The following is a 7,494-nucleotide window of genomic DNA, read 5'->3' as shown; positions in this document are numbered from 1 at the left end:
AAGCATATTGCACGTATTCAAAATCGAATGCAATCTCTCTGCATGTATTCCCCAAGAACATTCAGGTTAATTCGCCTAAGGCACGTCTCCATCCCCGGGTCCACGTCTCAGAAGTTTGAATGGGGTACTTACTTGTGGGCATCAACTTTTTTTCTTCTCTCCTCAATATGTTGCTCCTCCTCATCCCCAAACCTTCCCCCCTTATTAAAACAAGTCCAAAAACTCTCCCTGGTTAAGAGTCTTTTGAAATGTAAGGAGCTACGTGCAGGAAGCATAAACCCAGGACGTCTGGAAGGAATTAGACGCTGAAGAAGTAGTAAAAGTAGCGTGGTTGGGCAGTTCATGACTTTAACCTGTATTACCTACAGCTCTTCTCACCAACATTGACTACTGTTGAATGACAGTTTTTTCTTTTTTTCTTTATTTTGTTTATTTCTTTTATTCGTTGTATATATTACACTTATGCCAAAGTTGACTAACAAGATGATGTGTATACATTTAAAATGTATACATTATATAATTAATGTATGCAAAGAGAGAAGTTAAAAGAAGAAAAAAAAATGCAATACTTGAATTCATGTTTTTAACCGTTCACAGCAAGGAGACTTGGAAAATTGCACAAACTTTTTTCTTTATGAAGAGACATTTTATGAAGCTTCATGAGTGTTTCTGCAAAGGTGACTCAAGAAGATACGTTGCTGAGAAGTTTTCTCCAAGTTGAACGCTGCTAACCGAGCCTATGCTGACTGCATCCATTTAAAGAAACGGCACAGCCACACACAGCTACTCCAAGGTATGCCCATCACATCAATATTATTCACTTTGACAACTTTGTTATCAACTAACTAGATGTTTTTATTTCATTATGAGAACATACATTTTTATTTTGTTTGACATTTTCATTTAGAATCATTTGAATTCAATGAATGGAGCTTTGGATAAAACTTGGCAACTAAAGTTCATTGACATGTCATGATTGTCCGGTCGTTGCCAAGTCATGGTTTAATCCACGTCAATGAATCGTGATGCTGTATCTGTCAGGGTGTGGAAAGTATTTAGTGGTCGTTATATTAAAGTACTATGGCATATGTTTGGGATATGGTAGGGTATACCCCATACAGAACAGTCCTGTAGACATGTTGATGTGTGGTTTGGTTACGACTTTTTTATTTATTTTTTATAGACAGTAGTATTGCATTAATCTCAGCCAATATGCTGAATGGATAAATTAAATAGTGGAACTATAAAGTCGAAACAAGGTAGTTCTTTATTATTCCCTGCTGCCTACGGGGATAAAACAAAACTACACCATAACGTAAACTGGATTCACACGGTACTCCATCGAGGATGGACATAATCACTGCCCAAATCATTTATTGCACCGTTAGAATAAAACATATGTCGACGTCACGGCCTCATACGTCATTCGAATCGCAGGGGTGCTTGAGCCAATGACAAGGCAGCTATTGGGTTTCCTTCAGAGCACGTTCAGTAGGTTCGAAATGTCGTTTTTTCCATGGATACAGTATTTGATTTATTTTGTATTTATTGTCATATACACGGGTCAGACGCAGTGAAATATGGTGTTTTACACGGTCAGCCACAGTAGTACTGGAGCCAATTAGGGTGAAGTTCCCTCTTTATTCAAGGACACAACAATCTTTGAACTTCCTCCCTTTCCCGCTCAGGCGTTTTATAGACCCTCAGCGTGGATGCGCGCGGGGTTCGAAACACATAAATAGCAGCCCAGCATTGATTCCACAGCAGTTTATTTAGCTCGTGGTTTTGAGTTGACTTGATTCCACAGCAGTTTATTTAGCTCGTGGTTTTGAGTTGACTTGATTCCACAGCAGGTTATTTAGCTCGTGGTTTTGAGTTGTATTGATTCCACAGCAGTTTATTTAGCTCGTGGTGTTGAGTTGACTTGATTCCATAGCAGGTTATTTAGCTCGTGGTTTTGAGTTGTATTGATTCCATAGCAGGTTATTTAGCTCGTGGTGTTGAGTTGACTTGATTCCACAGCAGGTTATTTAGCTCGTGGTGTTGAGTTGACTTGATTCCACAGCAGGTTATTTAGCTCGTGGTGTTGAGTTGACTTGATTCCATAGCAGGTTATTTAGCTCGTGGTTTTGAGTTGTATTGATTCCACAGCAGGTTATTTAGCTCGTGGTGTTGAGTTGACTTGATTCCACAGCAGGTTATTTAGCTCGTGGTGTTGAGTTGACTTGATTCCACAGCAGGTTATTTAGCTCGTGGTGTTGAGTTGACTTGATTCCACAGCAGTTTATTTAGCTCGCGGTTTTGAGTTGTATTGATTCCACAGCAGTTTATTTAGCTCGTGGTGTTGAGTTGTATTGATTCCACAGCAGTTTATTTAGCTCGTGGTTTTGAGTTGACTTGATTCCACAGCAGTTTATTTAGCTCGTGGTGTTGAGTTGTATTGATTCCACAGCAGTTTATTTAGCTCGTGGTGTTGAGTTGTATTGATTCCACAGCAGTTTATTTAGCTCGTGGTTTTGAGTTGTATTGATTCCACAGCAGTTTACAGCAGTTTATTTAGCTCGTGGTTTTATTTAGAGTTGACTTGATTCCACAGCAGTTTATTTAGCTCGTGGTTTTGAGTTGTATTGATTCCACAGCAGTTTATTTAGCTCGTGGTGTTTTGAGTTGTATTGATTCCACAGCAGTTTATTTAGCTCGTGGTTTTGAGTTGACTTGATTCCATAGCAGGTTATTTATGATAAGCTTATACTTTATGGAGATAATCATATCTCATCTGTTGTGTCGGGATTATATTTTTTTTTCCAAAGATGTACACCTACAGTATAAAGTAGACTATTTTCATTTCTGAAAGTAAAATATCCCACTGGGCACAGATGTCAATTCAACGTCTATTCCACGTTAGTTCGACGTAATTTAATTCCATGTTGGTTCAACATAATTTAATTAAAATGACGTGGAAACGATGTTGTTTCAAACAGTGTGTGCCCAGTGGGATATGACTGTAAATGGTCAAATGATCAAATACATGCTTTGAACTGTGTGAAAACAAAACCACATGACTGCAAGGGTACATGCTGTCATTCATTATAACCACATGAAGACTCCTGTTGAGAGGTGGGAGTCCTCAACTCAACATATATGGAGATGCTTAAAGCTGGAATCCTCACTTTAAACAATAACAAATCAGGCTCTGTTTTTTAAAATTCATTCATTAATACGTCCAAAAATGAATGTAGCAACTAAGAATTCTCGGTTTAACACAGCCACGACATAAACCTGTGGGCCGACTTCCCTTTCAATATATGTCACTATATTGTCAACATTGTTATGACAGATGGCAGGCATCATAGGTCAGATACCCCGCTTTTATCTACTTCCTCAGCCACAGTTATGACATTGTTATTAAATGGTTGAACATGACCACATGACCACATGACCACACCCCCTGGGTGCGTTTTCCCTTAGCACTACACAACCGATTTAAATAATCAACCCTTTGATTCAGATGTGTAGTGCTTGAGGGGGAACAACTAAATACGTAGAATGTATGCACACATGACTGTAAGTCGCTTTGGATAAAAGCGTCTGCTAAATGGCATATTATATTATTATTATTATTATAAAATGTGCACCCAAGGGGTGCTCCATGACCAAGTTGGGGAATCCCTGATCTACCGGACCAGTACACATTTATAGTTTAACAATAACTTTGTCACAATAAGCCCGCTGCCTGTGAGGAAAGTTGTTTGTCCGTTCTGGCTCGGACAAGGTTACTTACTCATCCTTACTATGAGGAAAGTCATGACTCAGCATGCCTGCTTCCGGTTGAGTTGATCTGCATTCCACGGCAGTTTATTTTTAACTTTTTCATTATATCTCGGTTTGATTTGTCTTATCTTAGCAATTTCTTTTTCAGTTAGCTACATAGCCGTCTTTGTATCAAAGATAATTGGTAATTATCGTAGTTGCCGTCCTAATTCTTCACTAGCCAGGTTCCATGATTAGCTGACTGAGAAACTTTACACTCAACTGAACGACTTGATTAATGTTAGCTACCTACATAGCTCTTTGCTGTCTTCGTATCATCGTATCATCGATTATAATTTTTTTTAAAGATGTGTAGTCTTAGAGTGATTATCTTAATTTAGACTATTTTTGTTCCTGAAAGTAAAATGACTCTGCTACTGGGCACAGATGTCAATTCTTCTGTATAGAACTCAACTATTCCATTCACAGGTTGTATCACATTTTCACTTCATTTCATTACAGTAAACGGTTTAATTGTTTGATGTTGGTTCTAGCTAACATAATTTTATCAAAATAATTGTGTAGAAACGATTTTCTAGGTTCAAATCATTGTGTTCTTTTAACCAGTGGGTAAACAACACTGTAAATGGCCTGCAAATAACAACACTCAGAAACTATTACACTCAACGGAATGACTTTGAACTGTGTGAAAACAAAACCACATGACTGCAAGGGTACATGCTGTCATTCATTATAACCAATAAGATTCTTTCTAGACTTAACTTTCTGTTGAGAGGTGGGAGTCCTTCAATCTCAACATTGCATTAGGAGATGCTTAAAGTGTCTGTTTATCCCTGTTCTCTTTAAACAATAACAAATCAGGCTCTGTTTTTTAAAATTCATTCATTAATACCTCTGGAACTGAATGTAGCAACTAAGGCAGAGTTCATCGGTTTAACTCAGCCACTTCTTGACATAAAACCTGGATCACCACAGACAACACTGCTCCCTTGCTCAATATATGTCACTGTTCTGTCATATTGTCACATTGGTCATGACAGATGGCACCGGCATCATCTCTCCCAGTGTCAGATCTCTTTCTCCCCTTTCTGTCTACTCCTTTGAATTCATGCTGTCACAGTTATGACATTGTTATTAAATGGTTGATCATTTACCACATGTTCCCTCGGACGACCATCACTTGATGTGATAAGTTTTCCCTGAGGACTCACCTCTCACAGTTCTGGGCGATTTAAATAATCAACCCTTTGATTCAGATCTGTCCTTCTTTCCAGGGGGACCTCACCCCTAAATCACAAGGCAGAATGTATGACATGATCTGTACTAGTCTGTTCTTCCATAAAAGCAACTCCTCCAATCTCCGACCACTATTATATTATTATTCCCTTATTATCCATACCTCCCCACTGCCCCTACTCGGGGTGCTCCATGACCAAGTTGGGGAATCCCCCCGATCTACCGGACCTCTTCCATTTATCATCTTTCCCAATCAAACCTTTGTCCCAATAAGCTCCTGATTCTGCCTGTCAGGACCCTTGTTTGCATCCCTTGTTCTATGTCCCCTATCAAGGTTACTCCTCCCCTCCCGCTCCTTACTCATGAGGAAAGGGCTCCGGGCAGCCGAGCATGCCTGTGTCCCGCGGACCTGGGCCATTGCTCAACAACTTACACAGAGAGTCTGGCAAAGCCACACACAAATTCCAAGCATCTGCCTCTAACCCTAGGAAGCTCTTTGCCACCTTTCCTCCCCTCCTGAGACCGCCCCCTCCCTCTCTGCAGATGACCGTCAACCATTTTGAAAAGAAGGTCGACACATCCGATCTAGTGTGCTAAGTCAAGACACCGCTTTCTGCTCACACTCCCACCCTGTGCTCTGACCTCTTTCTCCCCTCTCTCTCCAGATCAAGAACTCTGAGGGTTATATCTACCAATGAACCTGTGGTTTCCTCTATTTACAGAGGAAGACCTTCTCCCTTACCTCATCCACCAATGACCGTTGGTTTCCCTTCCGTCTTTACAGAGGAAGAGTTGCACCCCTTCTGACTATCCACAACAATGAGACCAGTGGTTTTTCTTTACAAAGGAAGAGTTCCTTGTAGCTCTCCCGCTACTAATCCACCAATGAGGTTTCAAGACTTTGTGTATCCTTGTACAGGAGGTTCGCTCCGACTATCCACCAAGCTAACTCTGATTTGCTCTATTTACAGATCTAGGCTGTTCTGAACCATCAGATCTATCCACTAATGAGTTAGTTAGTGTATTTACACAGGAAGCATTCCAGGTGGCGTGGCCTGTCTCCTCACCACGTGCTCACCACTGGTGTCCCCCAGGGCCTGTTCTTGGCCCTCTCCTATTCTCGCATACACTGCAGGCTGGGTCATAACCTCACATGGTCTCTCTTATCATTGGGCAGACGACACACAATTAATCTTCTCCTTTCCCCTTCTGAGGACCAGGGAAGGTCTGGCAGGAAGATGGGAGGGAGGGACCTCAAGCTGAAGGAAGATGGGGCTCTTCCTCCCGGGGAAGGAGGTTCCATGATCTAAGACGGGAAGGAACTCCATTGGTCCTCCTCCCCAGGCGAAGGAAGGAAGATCCTGGAAACACCCTGGAACTAACATCAAGGAAAGGCCCGGAAGGTTCATGCTCTAAGGAAGATGCCTCAGGGAGGGGAAGGAATCCAGGCACTTGGGAAAGAGGGATTACTGAACTCGCTGTTGGCTGGGCTCCCTGCCTGTGCCATTAAGGAACTCATCCAGAACGCCGCAGCCGTCTGGTGTTCAACCTTCCCAAGTTCTCTCACGAAGCTGGGACTGGCTTCCAGTTGAAGCTCGGCTAAAGACCATGGGCTTGCTGGGAGCTGGAGGGGAAGAAGTCAGGAAGGCTCTGATCAGGCCCTACACCCAAACAAGGGCACTGGGAGCCTCCCTACCACTGAGGAAGTAAGCTCCCGCTCAGCCCAGTCAAAAGTTCGCTGCCCTGGCCCCCAATGGTGGAACAAACTCCCTCACGACGCAGGACAGCGAGTCAATCACCACCTTCCGGAGGAAACCCCACCTCTTTAAGAATACCTAGGATAGGTTAAGTAATCCCTCTCACCCCACCCCCCTAAGTTTTAGATGCACTATTGTTAAGTGAGTCCCACTGGATGTCATAAGGTGAATGCAGAATTTGAAGTCGCTCTGGAGAGGCAGAAATGACTTAAATGTAATGAAATGACGTGTGGGCCATTGCTCAACAACGCACAGAGAGATGGAACATCACAAACTAATGCATTGTTTAGTCTGCATTTCAAGACTACCATTTATCCCATTTCTAGTAGGCGTTCATCTAATCCCATCACATATACAGTGTCCAATCCTCTTCCTGAGGTTATATCTACCAATGAGATGGTTTGTGTATTTACAAAGGAAGAGTTCTATGAGGAAGACTCTGTGCTGGTTTGTGTAACTACAGACAAGCTGATTCCAATCAGGAGAGGAAGAAAGAGTAGGGTATCCACCAATGAGGTGGTTTGTGTATGATGTAACATCTTAATGACAGAGGATGATTCCCCCTGTTCCACCAGGCTCCCAGAATCAGGGCCTTGCCAGCCGCAAAACTGCAGGCTGGGAAGCAGGTACATAGGGGAAAGCTGGGAGGCAGGAGGGTTAAGGGAGGGAGAAGGAAGGGACGGGGGACGGAGGGAACACAAGGAATGAAGTTGGGAAAGACAACAGGGAA

General features: G+C 42.3%; 1 pseudogene; it reads left to right on the top strand.

Moving 5' to 3' along the window:
• The first annotated feature begins 254 nt into the window (after positions 1 to 254).
• Positions 255 to 7,494, top strand: part of LOC124021025 — a 34,061-nt pseudogene continuing 26,821 nt past the window's right edge.

This window comes from Oncorhynchus gorbuscha, unplaced genomic scaffold, assembly GCF_021184085.1.
Source record: "Oncorhynchus gorbuscha isolate QuinsamMale2020 ecotype Even-year unplaced genomic scaffold, OgorEven_v1.0 Un_scaffold_1025, whole genome shotgun sequence".
Taxonomy (NCBI): Eukaryota; Metazoa; Chordata; class Actinopteri; order Salmoniformes; family Salmonidae; genus Oncorhynchus; species Oncorhynchus gorbuscha.
The sequence above is the reverse complement of the archived record's forward strand: the minus strand, read 5'-3'. Positions and strand labels throughout refer to the sequence as shown.